The sequence below is a fragment of the Vulpes lagopus genome, chromosome 8 (assembly GCF_018345385.1).
Source record: "Vulpes lagopus strain Blue_001 chromosome 8, ASM1834538v1, whole genome shotgun sequence".
NCBI lineage: Eukaryota > Metazoa > Chordata > Mammalia > Carnivora > Canidae > Vulpes > Vulpes lagopus.
In genome coordinates this window covers 121,222,177-121,244,237 of record NC_054831.1, presented here as the reverse complement: position 1 = coordinate 121,244,237, position 22,061 = coordinate 121,222,177, and positions in this window count along the sequence as shown.

The window sequence follows — 22,061 nt, the reverse complement described above, 5'->3', positions numbered from 1 at the left end:
GTGTTTACTCTAAATTTAAGATAGTTAATGCTAGAACTTTATACCTACTTTATACCTGGACCATGTAATTGGACCAAATCATAGTCGGTTTTTTTTTCAAACACTTTTTAAAATATGAAAAAAAATCAACAAATTACATGAAAAAGAAAACCAAAATGTCTTCCCTTTGTTCTAATCATAGCAAACAAGTTTTAAGTCATCTCCTGGAAGATAGACTTAAATACGTTGTTCTCTCACTTAAATATCTTCAATGGATCTATCTTGCCAATCCGTGTAGTTTTGCATTCAAATATAGATTAGTTTAGCCTGTTCTACAATTTCATATAAATGGAATTATACAGTATGTACTTTTTTCCCTAAAGATTTATTTATATATTTTAGAGTGAGAGAGAGTGTGAGTGGGGAGAGGGGCAGAGAGAGGAAGAGAGAATCTGAAGCAGACTCGATGCAGAGCCCGAAGTGGGGCTCGATCCCACAACTGCGAGATCCCCACCAAGAGTCTGTTACTTAACCAGTTGAGCCACCCAACCACTCCCACAGTATGTACTTTTTATGTACGATTTATTTTGCTCGGTGTAACATTTTTAAAGTCCATTCATGAGTTTCTTCTATCAGCAGGTCATTCCTTTTTTACAGCTGAGTGCTATTTCACCTTGTGAATATGCCACAAGTCATTCCTCTCTTCACCGCTTACTGAACATTTGGCTTGTTTCCAATTATTTAAATTAAGCTGCCATGAATGTTCAATTCTAAGTGTTTTAGTGGACATATATTTGTGTTTCTTTTGAGTAAATACCTAGAAGTGGAATTGTTGGGTTATATGGTAAATGCATGTTTAATTTCACACAAAAAATGCCCAACTATTCTCTAAAGTGGTTGCAACATTCTACATTCTTACCAACAATATTTGAAAGTACCAGTTGCTCCACATTTCCTTAACACTTGGCATAGTCACTCTCTTTTTATAATTTTATTTTATTTTATTTTTTTCACTCTCTTTCATTTTAGCCACGCTAATAGGTATATCATAGCAACAGAATTTTCACAGTGGATCTTATTAAGGTATAATTTGCATACAATAAAATTTTCCTATTTTAAGTACAGTTCTTTGAGTTTTGACCATATATACAGTCGTGTAACCATCACCACCATCACAATATAAAATATTTTAATATTCCCTCAAAACTTCCTTAGGCTCTTTTACTATCAGTTCTTCCCCCAACCCCCTCCCCTAGCAACCACTGATCGGCTTTCTCACTATAGTTTTCACTTTCCCAGAACTTTGTATAAATGGAAGTACTCATTGTAATCTTTTGTGGTTGGCTTCTTTCAGTTAGCATAATGTTTTTGATACCTGTTATGTTGTGTGTATTCATCATGTTGCATGTTGTATATGTAGTTCATTCCCCTTTATTGCCACGTAGAATACTATTGTATAACTATATCTCAATTTATTTATTCTTTCACTAGTTGATGGACATATGAGTTTTTTTTGCAATTTGGCTACTATGAATAAAGCTGCTATTTGTGTAGGCATAGGTTTTCATTTCTTTTGAGTGAAAACATGGGGGTGAGATTGATAGGACATATGGTAGGTGTATATTTAATTTTATAAGAAATTGTCAGGGGCAGCCCGGTGGCTCAGGGGTTTAGCGCCGCCTTCAGCCCAGGGCGTGATCCTGGAGTCCTAGGATGGAGTCCCACGTCAGGCTCCCTGCATGGAGTCTGCTTCTCCCTCTGCCTGTGTCTCTGCCTCTCTCTCTCTCTGTTTCTCGAATAAATAAATAAAATCTTAAAAAAAAAAAAAAAAGAAATTGTTGGGGCACCTAAATGGCTCAGTCAGTTAAGCTTCTGCCTCTAACTCAGGTCATGGTCCTGGGGTCCTGGGATTGAGCTCCACATCCAGCTCCCTGGATCCTTGCTCAACTGTGAGACTGCTTCTCCCTCTCCCTCTGCTATTCCCCTCCACTCACATGCTCGTTCATTCTCACAAATAAATAAATAAAATATTTTTAAAAAGATTTTATTTATTTATTCATGAGAGACACACAGAGAAAGGCAGAGACATAGAGGGAGAAGCAGGCTCCCTGCCAGGAGCCTGATGTGGGACTCAATCCCAGGACCCCGGGATCATGACCTGAGCTGAAGGTAGACGCTCAACCACTGAGCCACCCAGGTGCCCCAAATAAATAAAGTCTTAAAAAAAAAAGAAATTACCAAATCATTTTCCAAAATAGCTGTTTCATTTGTGGTCCCACCAACAATATACAAGACTGCCAATTGCTCAGCCTCCTTGGCAGCACTTGGTATTGTCAACCTCTATAACTTTAGCTGTTCTCATGGGTATGGAATAGTTGCTCCTAATTTTTATCTATTTATTTATTTTTCAACTTTTATTTAAGTAATCTCTATACCCAACATGAGACTTGAACTCACGACCACGAGATCAAGAGTTGCATGCTCTTTCAACTGAGCCAGTCAGGTGCCTTAGTAGCTCATAATTTTTAATTTGTATTTCTGTGATGACTAATGATATTGAGCATCTTTTTATGTACTTATTGGGATTTTTTTCTTAAGATTTTATTGATGTGAGAGAGAGAGAGAGTGAGCGTGAGAGAGAGCATGATTGGGGGAAGGGGCACAGGGAGAGGGAGAAGAAGGCTCCCCGCTGAGCAGGGAGCCTAAAGCAGGGCTCAGTGCAGGACTTGATCCCAGATCTCCAGGATCATGACCTGAGCCAAAGGCAGATGGTTAACTGACTGAGCCACCTGGTACTTATTGTTTATGTGTATATCTTGTATATCTGTTGAGTATCTTTTTAAATCTTTTGCTTGTTTTCTTTATTGGATTGTTGTTTTCTTCTTGTTCCGTAATACCAGTTCTTTATATATTCTAGGTAGTCTGGGTTTATATTATGTCAGGTATATGAACTGCAAATATTTTCTCCTTGACTGTAGCTTGCCTTTTCATTCTCTAGAAGAACAGAAGGTTGTAATCTTTTAAATTTATTTTTATTTTTGTTTATTTTAAATATTTTATTTATTCATGAGAGACACACAGAGAGAGGCAGAGACACAGGCAGAGGAGAAGCAGGCTCCCCACAGGGAGCCTGATGAGGGACTTGATCCCCGGACCCTGGGATCACACCCTGAGCCGAAGGCAGATGCTCAACCACTGAGCCACTCAGGTGTCCCTGTATTTTTTTTTATATATATTTTATTTATTTGAGAGAGGGAGCACACAAGAGAAAGCATGAGGGGTGGGGGCACAGAATGAGGGAGAAGCAGGCTTCTCCCTGAGCAGGGAGCCCAATGTGGGGATAGATCCCAGGACCCCAGGACAAAAACCCAAGGGGAAGGCAGATACTTAACTGATTAAACCACCCAGATGCCCCAGAATATTGTAATTTTGATGAAGATCAATATATCACTTTTTTTATACTTCAGATCTTTTGTATTTTACCCAAGGAAACTTTGCCTAACCCAAGGTGACAGAAAGGTTGTCCTGTGTTATTTTTCACCGAGAAATTTCATCATTAACACTTAGATCTATGATTCGTTTCATGTTAATATTTGTGTATGGTGTGAGGTAATGGTAGAAGTTCGTTTTTTTCCTCAAATATCCAGTTGTTCCAGCAGTATTTGCTAAAAACAGTATCCTTTCTCTATTTAACTATTTTTAAAAATCTTTTTTGAAAGTCAATTGACTAAACATGTATGAGTCTAGTCCTAATTTCTTTAATCTGTTCCGTTGATTTATACATCTACCCTGGCCTTGATATTTACATTTTTAATTGTATTGTCCACTATTTTATTACATGTGCTTTCCTGTAAGTAAACTCTATTTCTTTGTGGAACCAGACAAGAAAAAATAAAAGAGATGTTTTCTCTTCATTATAAAAAAATCAGACAATACGGGTAAGAGAATAATTAAAGTTGCTAATAATCCACCCTTGGAGGTACTACTGTTATTTTTTTTTTTTTTTGGTAGGATTTATCTTCTAGATCTTCCTTCTATGTTTAAATATGCTAACAAAATGGCAGTATACTAAACAGTCTGTTTTACAATCTGTTTTCCCCCTCCACAGTATATTGTGGAGTATATTCCACAGTGGCTCTCACCCTGAGATGATTTGCCCTGCAGGACATTTGGCAAAGTCTAAAGACATTTTTTGGTTGTCACAGAAGGGAGGGTGCTACTAGCACTGAGTGGGTAGAAACCAGGGATGCTACTAAACATCCAACAATGCACAAGACAGTCTCTTACAACAAAGAATTCTCCAGTCCAAGCTGCTCATAGTCCCAAGATTGAAAAATCCTGAATTAAATAATGCACATGACATGTTCAATGCAACACTTGGCACATAATCAACTGCTTGGTAAGTGGAAAACAAATAACCTTGGGGGGAAAATGTTTCCAGGAGCGAGAATATAAATTTGGTGGATCTAAATCCCCATGGTCCTTTTCACAAAAATCTAGCCATAAGGCTGTTGCAAAGTAAGATGACTCAAGGTGAAGAAGTGATTTTACCACTAGAAATTCACAAAGCATGAGCAACATGTTCAAGACAGGAGACCTGCAGCCTTGGACCTTGGACTCCTCTGTGTAGGGAGGATGGGCAGACTCACACGTTCACCCTCCCCCACCAGTCAGCATCACCCTAGGCTGGAGTTCCAGCTGTTGTCTGGGTTAGTTACAAACAAAGACCTTTGGGCTGTCCCAGATCCAGGATTTACAACCTATGGCTCCTCCCAGTTTACAGAAGTGCTGGGAAAACACATTCTAGGTCAGCAGGAATTAAGTCTCCCCACCACCCTAAGATGGGGCGGGGGTGGGGGGGGTGGGGGGTGGTCACGTGGTCTGATGGCACAAGCAGGATGAACTGGAAAGGGACAAACCACAGTCCAGGGGAAAATGCACCCAAGGGAATTTGATTCAGTTCAACAGAGTCAAGCATTTAGCAACATTCATTGCACTCCTGTGTGTACCAGGCACTGTCCCTCTCCTATGTGAAAGGCCATTTGGAATAGTGGTTAGGGGCATAGTCTATTTAGAAAAGTATGTTTGAGGGGCACCTGGGTGGCTCAGTGGTTGAGCATCTGCTTTGGCTCAGGGGTGTGATCCCAGGATCCTGGGATTGAGTTCCACATCCGGCTACCTACAGGGAGCCTGCTTCTCCCTCGGCCTATGTCTCTGCCTCTCTCTGTTTCTCTCATGAATATATATATTTGAGTCCCAGGTCTGCCAGCACTAAGTATTTGCCCTTTATAAGGCACATGTTGACTGTGACACACATAGTATATGATCAATAAATTACGAATGTGTTTTAGTTCTTTTTTTTTTTTTTTATGATAGTCACACACAGAGAGAGAGAGAGAGGCAGAGACACAGGCAGAGGGAGAAGCAGGCTCCATGCACCAGGAGCCTGACGTGGGATTCGATCCCAGGTCTCCAGGATCGCGCCCTGGGCCAAAGGCAGGCGCCAAATCGCTGCACCACCCAGGGATCCCTGTGTTTTAGTTCTTAAAAAAAACTGTGAGGTTGGGGATCCCTGGGTGGCTCAGTGGTTTAGCACCACCTTCAGCCCAGGGCATGATCCTGGAGACCTGGAATCGAGTCCCGCATCGGGCTCCCTGTGTGGAGCCTGCATTTCCCTCTGTCTGTGTCTCTGCCTCTCTCTCTCTCTCTGTGCATCTCTCGTGAATAAATAAATAAAATCTTAAAAAACGGTGAGGTAAGAGCTATTATTATCTCATTTTACAAAAGAATAAACTAAGGACGAAAGAAGTCAAGGACTTTGCGCAATGTCCCAGGACAAACTAAGTGGCAGAGGATTGCTGTAACAGACTTTTGGGAAAGAGAAAGATGAATAAGATGCAGTCTTTTGCCTTCAACACCCTTAGAGTCTCATAGTGGAGGTAAAGAAAGGTCCAAGTCTAATTCCAAGTAAAGAGACAATGAGATGACCTTTTTTCTTAAGAGGTCAAAGGTCAGTTCCAGGTGGGGAGGAACAGGAAGGCATCATGGAAGAAAAGGTAGTTAAGCTAGTGGTCTTTGGAGATGGGTAGGGTTGAAGTAGACAGACTCTTCCTTCAAAGTAAGGTCTTGAGAAGTGTGACCATTGGGTTGGGCCATAGGATGTGTGCCCAGGGAGGCAGGAATAGATGATCTGGCTGAGAAAGTTAGTAAATTAAAGTTAATAAATTCAGTGGAAATGGCAGGGATAATATTCAAAATAGTTAGAAACCAGAAGAGCACAGGAAGCAACTGATCAGAATGGACACTGAGTTTTAAACACCCCTCATGGCTGCACTGATAGGGACACACTATACACCATGCTGAATATCTTTGAATGGATGTCACCATTTACTTACCCACCTGGCCTCCTTTATACCTTTTAGGAACAGCATGCTCCTGTTTTGCTTTAGAGGTCCATTTACCCTCCTCTCATTCTATATAGTTCTGGTAGGCCTGACCCCACCTTTATACTTCCAGATGTGGGCACACAATCAAGTCTGGTCTAGCCAATTAGAACACAATGGTGACTGGTACAAGGATGGACCCATAACCAAAGCTGATCAACAAGAACCCTCCCCACCACTTGTATTGGAACTCTTGGGGATGAAGAAGCTCTGTTTTACCAGGGAAGCTAAGAGAAAGGAAAATCAAGTTTATAGATCAAAGAGAGAGAGAGAGACAGAGACAGAGAGCAAGTTAGAGAGAAAGAGACTAATATTTTATGATTGTTTTTGAGTCTCTAAATCCAGGTATGCCTGAAGTCTTCACCCACTCTCTTCCATTACATGAGGTTGGCTTTTTTGTCACTTGCAACCAGAAGAATTCTGACTAATACAATTATAACAGGTCCCAAATGTCATTCTCAGGAGTTCCACATAGCCTCTAGAGACACATGAAAGGGAAGGGGGGAAACAGCTGGGAAGAAAGAAAAGGAAAAGATTTGACAATTACTGAAGCAAGCTCCCTAGGGGGTGAAGAGAATTGAAGTGAGTGTAGGAAAGTAGAGGGAGCACTTATCAGATCCCTCTTCTCGGGAACAGAGGACGCCTGAGTTTTTGCCACGAATTCGAGACAGAGGATCCAAGAAACTAGTCTCTGCCATCATCCATTTCTTTCTCTCTGAGCCAGTACTTAAATCCCTCTACGAATCTGATGTTAAGTGTGCCAAGACAAACTTAGAACGACTTCTGTAAGTTACAGAATTTAAAGCACTCACAAATGTCATTCAGCCATTAAAATCATGTCACAAATGAATATGTATTATCATGGAAGACATATCTGGTATATCATTAAGTGATAAATCAAGTTACAAAATAATTTATAGTATGATCTTTTTTCTTGTTTCAAAATATATTCATATGTTTGTAAAAAACAGGCCTGAAAGACATTATGAGAGAATATTGTTGCCTACCCCAAACCGCTTTCCTCTTTATTGTTTATTGAACCCCAAGTTTGTTCAGGTATATGCGTTTTAGGGAAGGTGTCTGTATCCAGAGCTTAGCTGAAGACTTAACTCTAAGAGTAGTCAGTCATGGAAATGCTAGTAACTGTTTTTGGGGCAAACACAATTATTGTCCTGGCCAATAAGACAGAAAGGAGAGTCATCCAGAGGGCTTCCAGGAAGGTTTCTCACTAGTTAAAAAAAAAAAAAAAAAAAAGACTTACGGAGGAGAATGTGGAAAATTGGAACCCTCATTTAATGCTGGTGGGAATATAAAGTGGTACAGACACTTTGGAACACAATATGACAGTTCCTGGAAAGGTAAAACCCAGAGTTACCATATGGGCCGGCAATTCTACTCTCAGATATATGCCCAAGAGAAGTAAAAACACCTGTCTACACAAAAACTTATACACAAATAGCCAAAGCAGCATTATGTGTAATAGCTAAAAAGTGGAAATAACCCAAATGTCCATCAATTGATGAATGGATAAAGAATTTCCATATAATGGAAGATTATTTATCAAAATAAAGGCATGAAATACTGATCCATGTTACAGTATGAATGAACTTTGAAAGCATTATACTAAGTGAGCTAAGTCAGTTACACAAGACCATTGTATGATTGTATGATATTGTATGATTCCATTTAAATGAAATATCCAGAATAGACAAATCTACAGAGACAGAAAGTGGATTCATTGTTGCCTAGGGTTGGGGGTGGGGGATATGTTGGGGGAAAATGAGAAGTGATGGCTAATAGGTGCTAAATTTCTTCTTGAGGTGAAAAAATGTTCAAAATTGATTGTGATGATGGTTGCACAAATCTGCAGCTATATTTCAAACCATTGAGTTGTATATTTTCCATGGATGAATTGTATGGTATGTGAATTATCTCAATAAAACTTTTTTTTTTACATGGTATTTTTATTTTATTTTTTATGCTTTCTCTGTTTTCCAATTGTTAGTTTATTTTATTTTGTTTTGTTTTTACAGTGGGTGTATACTACTTTTTTTTAATTAATTTTTATTGGTGTTCAATTTACCAACATACAGAAAAACACCCAGTGCTCATCCCGTCAAGTGTCCACCTCAGTGCCCGTCACCCATTCCCCTCCAACACCCGCCCTCCTCCCCTTCCACCACCCCTAGTTCGTTTCCCCAAGTTAGGAGTCTTTATGTTCTGTCTCCCTTCCTGATATTTCCCAACATTTCTTCTCCCTTCCCTTATATTCCCTTTCACTATTATTTATATTCCCCAAATGAATGAGAACATACACTGTTTGTCCTTCTCCAATTGACTTATTTCACTCAGCATAATACCCTCCAGTTCCATCCACGTTGAAGCAAATGGTGGGTATTTGTCATTTCTAATTGCTGAGGAATATTCCATTGTATACATAAACCACAGCTTCTTTATCCATTCATCTTTCGATGGACACCGAGGCTCCTTCCACAGTTTGGCTATTGTGGCCATTGCTGATAGAAACATCGGGGTGCAGGTGTCCCGACGTTTCATTGCATCTGAATCTTTGGGGTAAATCCCCAACAGTGCAATTGCTGGGTCGTAGGGCAGGTCTATTTTTAACTCTTTGAGGAACCTCCACACAGTTTTCCAGAGTGGCTGCACCAGTTCACATTCCCACCAACAGTGTAAGAGGGTTCCCTTTTCTCCACATCCTCTCCAACATTTGTTGTTTCCTGCCTTGTTAATTTTCCCCATTCTCACTGGTGGGAGGTGGTATCTCATTGTGGTTTTGATTTGTATTTCCCTGATGGCAAGTGATGCAGAGCATTTTCTCATGTGCATGTTGGCCATGTCCATGTCTTCCTCTGTGAGATTTCTCTTCATGTCTTTTGCCCATTTCATGATTGGATTGTTTGTTTCTTTGGTGTTGAGTTTAATAAGTTCTTTATAGATCTTGGAAACTAGCCCTTTATCTGATATGTCGTTTGCAAATATCTTCTCCCATTCTGTAGGTTGTCTTTTAGTTTTGTTGACTGTATCCTTTGCTGTGCAAAAGCTTCTTATCTTGATGAAGTCCCAATAGTTCATTTTTGCTTTTGTTTCTTTTGCCTTTGTGGATGTATCTTGCAAGAAGTTACTGTGGCCGAGTTCAAAAAGGGTGTTGCCTGTGTTCTCTTCTATGATTTTGATGGACTCTTGTCTCACATTTAGATCTCTCATCCATTTTGAGTTTATCTTTGTGTATGGTGAAAGAGAGTGGTCCAGTTTCATTCTTCTGCATGTGGATGTCCAATTTTCCCAGCACCATTTATTGAAGAGACTCAATAAAACTTTTTATTGAGATATTTTTTAAAAGAGAGAGAGCTACTTACAGGACTGGATATCCTTTCTTTGTTCCGCTACAATCTAAGGGAGCTAGATGTTAGGTCTGCATGCAATATTTGGAATGTGGCAACCGTCTTCCAACTACAGGAGAGAGGGGGATGCCAACAAGCTGAGTATGGAAAAACAGAGATAGAAAGCACCTGGATCCTTGATGAAATCTTTGAGCTACTGAAATACACGATTCTAGAACCATTCTACTTCAGAACTCCATAATCCAACAGAATAGATTTTTCCCAAATAATTCTGAGAGCTTTTCGTTTTTTAGAGATGAAATTCACATAACATAAAATCAACCACTTTAAATGCCATAGTTCAGTGACATTTAGTACATTCACAGTGTTGTGCCAACATTCCTCTAATTCCAAATTATTTCTACCACTTCAGGGTAAAACCCCTTCCCGATTAAGTGGTTTCTCGCATCCCACTTTCCTCTTGATCCCTGGAACCACTATCATGTGTTCTGTCTCAGTGGATTTATCTATTCTTTTTTTTCTAAGATTTTATTTATTTATTTGAGAGAGAGAGCGAGAGAGCGAGCATGAGTGGGGGAAAAGGAGAGTGAGAAACAGACTCCCCACTGAGCAGGGAGCCTGAGGTGATGGGGCTCATTCCCAGGACCCTGAGATCATGACCTGAGCCAAAGGCAGATGCCTCACTGATTGAGCCACCCAGGTGCCCTGGATTTATTATCTATTCTGAGTGCTTCATATAAATGGAGTCATACAACATATGGCCTTTTGTGTCTGGCTTCTTTCACTTAGAATAATGTATTTTGAGGTTCATCTATATTGTAGCATGCATCAATACCTCATGCATTTTTATGGCTGAATAAAATATGTATATACCACAATTTTTTATCTAGTCATCCACTGATGGACATTTGGGCTGTTTCCACCTGTTAGCTGTTGTGCCTAGCACTACTATGGACATGTATGTACAAGTACTTGTTTAAGTGCTTGTTTTCAACTATTTGGGGTATTTATCCAGCAGTGGAACTTCAGGGTCATAGAATATTTCTATGTTTAACTTTTTGAGGAACTGCCAAATTATTTTCCACAAAGGGTAAACCATATTATAGTTCTATCAGCAACGTATGACAGTTTGCAATTTCTCTACAACATTTTCCTTTTCCTTTTTTTTTATTATAGCTATTCTGACACACTTGAATGGGCATCTCATTGTGGTTGTATTTTTTATTTCATTTGCAGCTAAAAACATTGAAATTGATACAAGTATTAATGAGGGTAGAATTGGGCAGCCCCGGTGGCGCAGCGGTTTAGCGCAGCCTGCAGCTGGGGGCGTGATCCTGTAAGTCCCGGGATCGAGTCCCGCGTCGGGCTCCCTGCATGGTGCCTGCTTCTCCTTCTGCCTGTGTCTCCGCCTCTTTCTCTCTAGCTGTGTCTCTATGAATAAATAAAGTATTTTTAAAAAATGAGGGTAGAATTAATGGTTCTACAAAATATTTTCTTCATTTTGATTGATTATGTTTTCTAATTTTTCTGTAATCATACTAATATTTATTAAGTCCTTACAATGTACCAGGTACTACACTTAGCATTTTCTGTGTGTGATATCATTTGTTTCTCATAACAAATCTATAGGACAAGTGAATCCTGAGGGCAGAGAGGAAATGTAATCTATCCTAACACACAGAGCTAATAACAAATGGTGAAGGCATAATTTGAACACAGGGCCCAGGATTTTTTAAATAAATTTTCATTCACATGCAGTTGTAAGATATGAAATGAAAAGATGCTATGTACTCTTTATGCAATTTCTCCCAACAATGCCATCTTTCAAAACTATAGTACAATATCACAACATTGATACAGTCAATATACAGAATATTTCCATCATCATTCCTTATGCTGCCCTTTTTTAAAGATTTTATCTTTAAATATTTTATTTATTTATTGTTTATTTTATAGAGAGTTAGAGTATGAGGGGCAGGGGCAGCCAAAGAAAGGGAGAGAGAAACTCAAGCAGACTCCCCACTAAGCACAGAGACTGACGTAAGGCTTAATTTCACAACTCTGAGATCATGACCTGAGCCAAAATCAAGAGTTGGATGCTTAACTGACTGAGTCACCCAGGTGCTCCAAGATCTTATTTTTAAGAAATCTCTATACCCAACATGGAACTCAAACTCATAACCCCGAGATCCAGTCACGTGCTTCACAGACTGAGCCAGCCAGGCATCCCAATGTTGCCCTTTCATTGCCACATCTAGTTCCCTCCTGCCTCCACCCCTTCTTTTACCTAGTACTAATAATCTGATCTCCATTTCTATAATGTTGTCATTTCAAGAATGTTTTTTTTAAAAAAAAGCCCCACAATATAACTTTTTAAAAAAGATTTTATTTATTTATTCCTGAGAGACATAGAGAAAGAGGCAAAGACACAGGCAGAGGGAGAAGCAGGCTTCCTGCGGGAATCTGATGCCGAACTCAATCCTAGGACCCCAGGATCACAAAGGGAGCCACCCCAACCACTGAGCCACCCAGCCATCCCAATATAACTTATTTTTAATTAAATAAGCATTCACAGAGCCTTTACACATTGAAATGCATACAGCAAGGGCTGCTGAGCTGCTGGCCCTGGGAGATGCTAAATCACTTGATCTTTCTTCTAGGTCTTTCATGGTTTCTGGGGGTCCCCGGATGTCAGGTCAGAACACAGTCAGTGCTCACCAAGTCCTCAGGAAGTCCCTGCTCTGCCCTGGTGTGAGTGGAGTCCGCCACTTTCTGAATCAGGGCACTTTGGGGTGTAAATAATAGAAAGCTTTAACTACAAAAGGGAATTTATTATGAAGATTTGGGAAGTGCAGCTGAGCAATGCAAGGAACTGTAGTTAGGAATTAGAAAATTCTGCAAATCTACTCAGCCAGCTGAAGGGCTGGCCATCCCATGGTGCAGGTGTATCTTTGAGCAAACACAGCTGTCAAGATTTTGGGCTCAGGAGTCTAATGACTTGGAATGAAATCTTGGTCCTACCACTTACCAGCTATGTGGCTTTGACAAGTTATTGAAGTTCTCAGTACCTCAGTTTTCTTATTTTCCAATGGAGCCATAACAGTATCTACATTATTGGGTTGATATGGGGATTAAAGGAATTAATGCATGTAAAATACTTTAACATAGTGCCTGACAGGAGTACCTGGGTGGCTCAATTGGTTGAGTATCTGCCTTTGGCTCAGGTCATGATCTTAGGGTCCCAGGATAGAGCCCCAAGCCAAGCTCTCTGCTCAGCAGGTAGTCTGCTTCTCCCTCTCCCTCTCTCTCTCTCTGCCCCTTCCCGTGCTCATGCTCTATCTCTCTTTCTCAAATGCATAAAATCTAAAAAAAAAAAGTGCCTGACATATAGCAAGTGTTAAGGTTAGTTGTTATCACATTATTATTATAGCAGAATTAAATGAGAAGGCGTTTAAACTATAGCAGTGTCTGATAAGTGTTCTGTTCAGTAAATGTTAACTTCTTGGTTATTTTTTAACAATTTTACTGAGATACAGTTTACAGACATAGATTACATTACATAATTTGGTATAGTCACAGGGTTGTGTCACATGACACAATTTTATTTTATTTTATTTTAAAGATTTTATTCATTTATTCATGAGAGACACAGAGAGAGAGGCAGAGACACAGGCAGAGGGAGAAGCAGGCTCCTCACAGGGAGCTGGATATGGGATTCAATCTCTGCACCCAGGATCATGCCCTGAGCCAAAGGCAGATGCCCAACCGCTGAGCCCCCCGGGCGTCCCGACACTACAATCAATTTTAGAATCTTTTCATTACCTCTAAAGAAACTCTGCACCTCTTTGCCATCACCCCCAACGCTCCCATCCCCCAGCCCTAGGCAACCACTGATCTACTTTCTGCCCCTCTAGATTTGCCTATTCTGATCATTTTATATAATTGGAACCATACAATAAGTGGTCCTTTTGTGACTGGCTTCTTTCACGTAGCATAATGTCCTCAATATCCATTTACATGGTAGTATGTGTCAATACTTTGTTCCTTTATATTTGTTTTATTTTAGTTTATTTTTTTCCTTTTTATTGTCAAATGATATTCCACTGTGTAGATATATACCACAAGAATTATTTTGTATAATTAATAGGGCAACCACAAGCGTGGATTAGTTTCCTATTGCTTTTGTAACAGATCACCAGAAATTTAGCTCTTTTAAGCAATAAAAATGTATACTTACTCTCAAAGTTCTGGAGGGCCAGAATCAGAAATGAGTCTTTTTTTTAAGTTACTTTTTATTAAAAAAAACATTTTTTTAAGTTACTTTTTACTTACTTAAGTAATCACTACACCCAATGTGGGGCTTGAAATCACTACCCCAAGATCAAGAGTCACATGCTGGGATGCCTGGGTGGCTCAGTGGTTGAGCATCTGCCTTCAGCTCAGGGTGATCCCAGTGTCCTGGGATCAAGTCCTATAGGGATCAAGCCCCGCATCCGGCTCCCTGCATGGAGCCTGCTTCTTCTTCTGTCTGTGTCTCTGCCTCTCTCTCTGTGCCTCTCATGAATAAATAAAATCTTTTTTAAAAAGTCATATGCTTTTCCAACTGAGCCAGTCAGATGCCCTCAGAAATGAGTCTTATGGGGCTAACATCAAGGTGTTGGCAGAGCTGGTCCCTTCTGGAGGCTCCAGGGGAGAATTCATTTCTTGTCTCTTCCAGTTTCTAGTGGCTGTTCCAGCTCCTTAGCTTACAGTCCTGTCACTCCACTCCCTGCACTTGTCATCACGTTGCCTTTTTTGTAGTTAAATATTCCCTTTTTTGTAGTCAATTATTCCTCTCCTTTCTTATAAAGATTCCTGTGCTTATATTTAGGGCACATCTGGATAGTCTCTCCATCTCAATACCCTTGATCACATCTACAAACTCTTTTGCCATATAAGGTAACATTGACAGGTTCAAAATGTCTCTTTCACTTCTAATATTAGGAAACGAATCCAGTAATCAATTGAATAGCAATTAAAAAGCTGGCTTGGGGCATAGATCTGTGGGACATTGTACTCATTGCTATTTTGCCACTTGTGGCTGAGTGGGAAAGTACCTCTACAATTTAAGCCCTTAGTTCAGGAGAGATAACTTCCTTTTGGAGTGGAGGGAGAGGAAGATTTTGGCACAGGATCCTAATAATATATGGAGAGGTTCCTACGTTCCAGGAAATTTACATCTTTTATTTCCAAAACGCAACTTTGCAAAAACAGACATTTTATAGAATAAGGAAATTGAAACCTACCAAGGGTAAGCCACCTGCCCAAGATCACAAGGACAATAAGCAGCAGAGCCAGGATCTGAACTCAGGTCTGCATAATGTGGACACCAAAATCCCAGGACCTGGCCACCACATCAAACTGCTTCTTGAGAAATGGGAGCTTCCCAGCCTCTAACACATTCCCCTCTTCCTAACATTGGCCTTGGATGTTTGTCAGGTCACACTAACAACCAGGAGATATACACAACTCAGGCACCCCAGTTCAGTCATCTGTGACGCTTCAGGGACCAGAGTTCACAGTCTTTGCTTGGCACCCCCGTCAGGGCTTTGACAGGCAATGTGTTTGTTAGACATGATGTCCTCTCAGGGCTCAACCAAACAGCCCCAAACTGCCTTCGCTGACCAGCAGGACAGGCCCCCAGGTTGAGTCACTGCCCGGCTGTTTCACAACATGTTTGTGCATTGAAGTGGCAGGAGCAGGGAAGGTCACTCTGGGTGGCTAGTGTCTTCCTGAGCTCCTGGGCAGAAAGGTGGCTCCTAGGGACAGGTATAAGGAGATCTTGGCTCACCCTATGCCCACCCAATATTCAGCCAGAGGTTTCTTCAATTCTTCTAGGCTCTCTCTTTGGCCAGAGAGAACCCAGGGAAGTTCCAGCAAGTCTCAGTTCCTCATCTGTAAAATGAGAAATGTATACATATTTGAATTATTATGCACTCTACATGCACTATATAATTTAATATTCACATTGAACCAGTGAAGTAGATGCTATTATTTCATTTGACAAATGAGGATACTGAACATTAGAGATGTTATATCACACAGCTAGTTAGTGCAGAGTCAAGAATTTACAAGTCTGTACAACTAAAGAGCTTGGGTTCAGAAGGAAATAGCAAGAGAAAAGTCTAGCCACTGTTTTGGACTTGCCATTCTACTTGCCATTCTATGGTGAGTCATTTAGGCAAGTCCCTTCTGTTCCTTGGATCTTGGTTTTCTCATATATTCTATCCAGTGGGGGAGAGGAGCTGAACTGATGAATCCAAAAGCTCACTTTTAAGTCTATAAGCCTATGATTTTGTGTGAGAAGATCTTTCCCTAAGTCATCCCTTTGGCACGGTCTCCATTCCCTGCATAGCCCACTCTTGTTTCTTCTGGGGAAGGACAGACAACAGCGATGAAGAATTCTTCCAACCTGGATATTTCTCAGAAAGTCTCAGCTCTTGCTTACAATTTTTTCATGATTTCCATTGACCCATGTCCATGTCCACAAAATTGGGGTGGCCATAATACCAGCAACCCTGTCACAGTACATAGCACTGTGTTAGAGGTGTCATGTACATTTCCTTTTATCTTCATGATGGCCATAGGGAGAGGATGTCACTCCTTGAGGACATCCAGCTTACAGAAGATGGAGTTGGCATCTCAGCCTAGGTGAGGTGTGTCTGCCTCTGTCTTTTGCTATACTGCCCTTCCTCCTGTCTCTTCCTATTGATGGTGGGAGAATGGACTGAGATGAATTAAAAGCACTTGGTGAACTGAGGATTGCTATGCTCATGTTAACCATTAAGAGTTGTCTATCACTAGCTCTTTTTCTCACTATAGTAGGAGCTGGGATCTGAGTCTTCAACCATTCTTTTATCTGTAGATAATGCCAAGGTGAGACTTTCTATGGGGTTTTGGTGTATAATTGCCAATTGATAAAATTCCATTCACTATAAACAAACAAATGGGAGCAATCAACAAACAGGAAGACCAACACATTAAGAATTAGCTCCCTGGTTAACTTAGTCATTACAAAGGGCCCCGTGCCTGCTTCCTCCTTTGTTTATTCCCAGCTCTGCTCTGCCACAATGGTTTTTGTCACTGCAACATTCTAACTCCTTCACCCAAGGAAATGGGAAGAAAGAAGCCTAAGAGTGGAAAGCCAATCAAACACAATTCCTGGGCAGCCCAGGTGGCTTAGTGGTTTAGCGCTGTCTTCCACCCAGGGCATGATCCTGGAGACATCAAGTCCCAAGACGGGCTCCCTGCATGGAGCCTGCTTCTCCCTCTGCCTGCTTCTGTGTGTGTGTGTGTGTGTGTGTGTGTGTGTGTGTGTGTGTATGTGTGTCTAATAAATAAATACTTTTTTAAAAAAACACAATTCTTTATCATTTCTTTCCACAAATTAGATTCTACCGGAGAGGGATTTAGGCTATCCTGCTTATTCTTATATTCCAAGAGACCAGAACAATGCCTGGCCTACAGCAGGCACACAGTAAGTGTTGATTGAATAGTATGCCACAATTTGCCTTGGTATGTCCATACAGAGACATACCAATCCTCCTTAAAATTTTCTTTTCATTAGTTCTCTCTCTGCCCCTCCTCCCCCTAAAAAAAAAAAAAAAAAGGATAGAGAAAGAAAACCTTAAGCAGACTCCATGCCCAGTGCAGAGCCCAACACAGGGCTTGATCTCACAATCCTGAGATCATGACTTCAGCTGAAATCAAAAGTCAGATATTTAACCGAGTCACCCAGGCGCCCCTCATTGGTTCTCTTCTTAATGTTTATGCCCTGCCTCCTCAGCCAGGCTGCTTGAAGGCAGTGTCTGAAAATACCTATTACATGCTAAGTGCCAGTACCATTATCTGTATGGGTTTTTATCATCTATACTCTTCTTAGCAATCTTGTCGTGTAGATAATCTCCTTGTTTTAGAGATTAGGAAATAGACTCAGAAATCAAGTACAGCTCAAGGCCACACACTGGTATATAGCTGAGTCCAGATATGGCCCATGTTTGTTTATTTTTAAGCCATGTTTAATATAGTCCAAATCCTACAATGATATTGGGAATAGTCAAAATGTTTATTGATACTTGCTATCTGCTAAGTATATCAGTCAATCCTCATAACAACCTTGGAGGAAAGTATCAATATTCTTTCCACTGGAGAGATGAGGACATGAATGAATTGCCCAACTTTACCTGGCTAGACAGTGATAGAATTTAAAATTAAAAAACATTTTTAAGTAAATTCTACTCCGAACATGGGGCTTGAATCCTCGACTCTGAGATCACAAGTTGCATGCTGACAAGGAGCCAGCCAGGCACCCTGTCAGTGATAGAATTTTAACCCAAACAGTCTGACTCCAGGGCCCATCTTAAATCCTAAGCATGAGTGTGTTAACCCATGCCCTTCTGCTTCTCCAAGGAGTCTCCTTGGGCTTCTTTACATCCTCTGGGCTGTACACAGAATCTCCCCCAGGAAATGTCTGAATTGATAGTGCAGATGGTGGTATATGGCCCTCTGACCCAAGGAAGGGGTTGATGATGATGAAACCCTTTACTTCTAAAGATAGCACATGGCAGCCTCATAATTCTTGCAGCTATAAGACTGAAAGAACACAACCTGCTTCAGAAGGCTGATATGAGGAGTAAATGAGTAATAAAGACTCACAAAATGTGCTTCCAACAGATCCTGGTATGGTACCCAGTAAGCATGCACTAAAGGGGAGCTCTCAAGGGGCCTCCATCTGGGGAATTTGAGGGTTAATTATCCTCAGGCAGAAACCATACTGACTTCCCCAGACAGACCTGGGAGGGGAGAAACCCAAACAGACAGTTACAGTTCAGCTAAAATAAGGCTAATCTTTAATCTTTTATGGATACATGTAATACATTAACTATTATAGCTTATCCCCTCGAGGCACCTCAACACCTGGTCAACCAGAGACCAGGGTTAAGTTGGCTGGGCCAAGTAGAAAGGAGCAAGTAAATAGGCCAATTACCCTTCTGCTACAGACTTTCTTAGGTCCCCGCCTTGAGATTAAGAGGATGAAATGGTTGATGCTGCCTGTCATACAGGGGTGGGGTAGGGAGGTGAGCCCTTGAGTCAGTGAAGATTACTAGACACAAAATAACCTGTGATGTTTTACCAGACTCTCATCAAACCAAACTCCTTAAGAGCAAGAATTGTGTCATTTATTATTTGTCATTGGGTGTTTGCTGTTGGTGGTTACTATTAATAATGATGCTGTTGTTTTCATAATATGAAAAAAACCCAAAGGCAAAAAATTACAAAGGCTAGGTGTCTCTATGAATTATGAAATCACAGGGTTCAAATGCCATATTTTTCAACTCGAAGAGGTACTTAGTGTCCATGTTTATCAGGCTTTGTCTTATAATACATATGCACATGTAGATGGAGGTATTTTTTCAATTGCCTGAAACAATGTTATTAAGTAAAAGCTGTGACTTAAAGTGTATAGCATCTAAGAATCAAGGCGATATAATAGTTCAAGCTTCCACTCCAGGCAAGAATTCTTCTACCATAATCTCTGCTTCAATATTTCTACTGAAAGGGAGCTTACTTCTCATCGAAGTAGTCCTTTTCATTACTGGACACCAGTACTGTGATGCCTATATGTGCTTCTTATATAAAGCTGAAATCTGTCTCTCTATAACTTCTACCCAGCATTTCTAGTCCGGTCCTATGGAACTACACAAAATTAGTCAATTTTTTCTTAGGAGCAGAGGGACTTAGGACAATAAGCAAGATCTCTAGAGGCAGACAGACCTGAGTTGTTTTTTTTTTTTTTTAAGATTTTATTTATTTATTCATGAGAGACACACACACACAGAGGCAGAGACACAGTCAGAGGGAGAAGCAGGCTCCATGCAAGGATCTCGATGTGGGACTCAATCCTGGGACTCCAGGATCACGCCCTGAACCAAAGGCAGATGCCCAACCACTGAGCCACCAGGCGTCCCCAGATCTGAGGTTTGTTTTTTTTTTTTTTTCCCAGATCTGAGTTTTAATCTTTACCAGTTGTTACCAAGTAACTTAACTTCTCCCTCATCAGTCAAGTGAGTTTAAGTACTATGAGATTTAAATGAGATAAACATGTATAAAGTCTCCGGTACCTGATGCTCAATAAATGTCAGGTACTCCCTTCCTCTTCTCCACTCTTTCTTGCTGGCCTTATCATAATTTCATCTACTTGAGGACAGATGTTACATTCCACCCTTTTCCAAATTAAATATCCCCCAGTTCCTAAACCATTCCTAAACCATTCTCCTAATAATAACTCTGATTCATTGCATACCTACAACACACAGTATGTGTCAGGCACTGCCAAAGGCCTAACAAGTTAAATAACTTGCCTAAGGCCACATAAGCAGAATCCAGGATTCAAGCCTAGATCTGTCTGGCTCTGAAGCCACACCTTCAAATCCAGATTTGAAGTGCTATCCAATCGAAATATAATGTTAGCCACATACATAATGTAAAATATTCTAGTAGTCACACTTTGAGAATATAGCAGCAATTGTACAACAATTGCAAAAGACTCAAGATGGGAGCATCCTTGACATGTTCAAGTAAAAGCAAGGAGAAGAATATGGCTAGAACTGAGCAGATGGGGGGCAAGCACAGATGAGGACTGTTGGCATATGGTTTAAGAGGTAACAGGTCATGGGAACAAATCATGTAGGCATAAGAAGGACGTTGGATTTTACTTGGAGTGGCAGAATGACATGAACTGATGAAGATGCTGGAGTTAATTAGGTTGAAAAATGATGGTTACACCTTTTCCATGGGGCTATGCATATAGGAAGCAGCCAATAAATGTCAGGACATTCCTGGGGGAAATATTAGTTTATAACACTAAGATTGAGAGCCTAGCATTGCATCTAATGGTAGTGTAGATCTACCTTAATTCCCAGCAGGCCACTCTAGAGAACTGATGAAGGAATTGTGTATGTGTACATGTGTCTTGCAATTCATGTTGATGGCCTGCTGTTCTGAAGAAGACTGCTCAAGAACTGGTCCTCATCCTTTAACCCCAATCTAGTGACTGTCTGGGAAGCATTAATGTATGAACTTTTCTCCTCCTTTGCTGCCACTAACTGTAATAACTGGGGAAATTTACTGTGGAGAAAGAGCCTGGGAATTGAGCAGGAAGCATGCTAAAGAAACAGGATTGGTGACAAAGAATTGAATTTGAATATGAATTCTGCTTTTTGCTGGCTTTTGGCTTTGGGCAAGTCACCTGACATCTCTAAATTTCTTTTTCCCCTCAGTAACGTGGAAAAGGTGATATCTATATTTTAGCAGTAACACATGTAGTTTCAAGTCGTCGGTATATAGCAATTCAGTAATCAATAGCTATTGTGATATGTTCAACATTTTTGAACCCCTACTATATACAAAGTACATTATTATGGACTGAATGTTTGTGTCTCTCCCCACACTCATATGTTGAAATCCTACCTTACAATGCAATAGTAGTACTAGGAGGAGGGGCCTTTGGGGATAGTACTAGGAATACTTAGGATTAGATGAGGTCATGATGGAAATGCCCTCATGAGTGGAATTGGTGCTTTTATAAAAGTCCCGAGAAGTTTCCTTTGCTCTGCTCTTTACCATGAGAGGATACAAGTCAGCAGTCTGCAACACAGAAGTAGGCTCTCACCAGAACCCAACCCTGCTGGTACCCTAATGTTATACTTCCAGACTCCAGAACTGTGAAAAATAAATTTCTGTTGTTTATATGCTGCCCAGTTGATGGCATTTTATTATAGCAGGCCAAGCTAAGACACATATGTAAAGAAAATAATGACTCTTCCCTTCAAGATGTTTACAATCTATACCAGGGAGATGAGACATACATAAAATATATTCAATAAGACAGAATATGCTGGGACGCCTGGATCACTCAGCGGTTGAGCGCTGCCTTCGGCTCAGGTCCTGATCCCAGGATCCAAGATCGAGTCCCACATCAGGCTCCTTGTGGGGAGCCTACTTCTCCCTCTGCCTATGTCTCTGCCTCTCTCTCTCTCTCTCTCTCTCTGTGTGTGTGTCTCATGAGTAAATAAATAAAAACTTAAAAGACAGAATATGCTTGCACAAATGAGACACAAGATATAACACCAATAATAGTTACCATTTATTGATTGCTTACAATAAGCCAGGAATTCTAAGTGTTTCATAAACATCTCATTTAATTTTTGCAAATTCCACCCCTTAAAAAAGTACTATT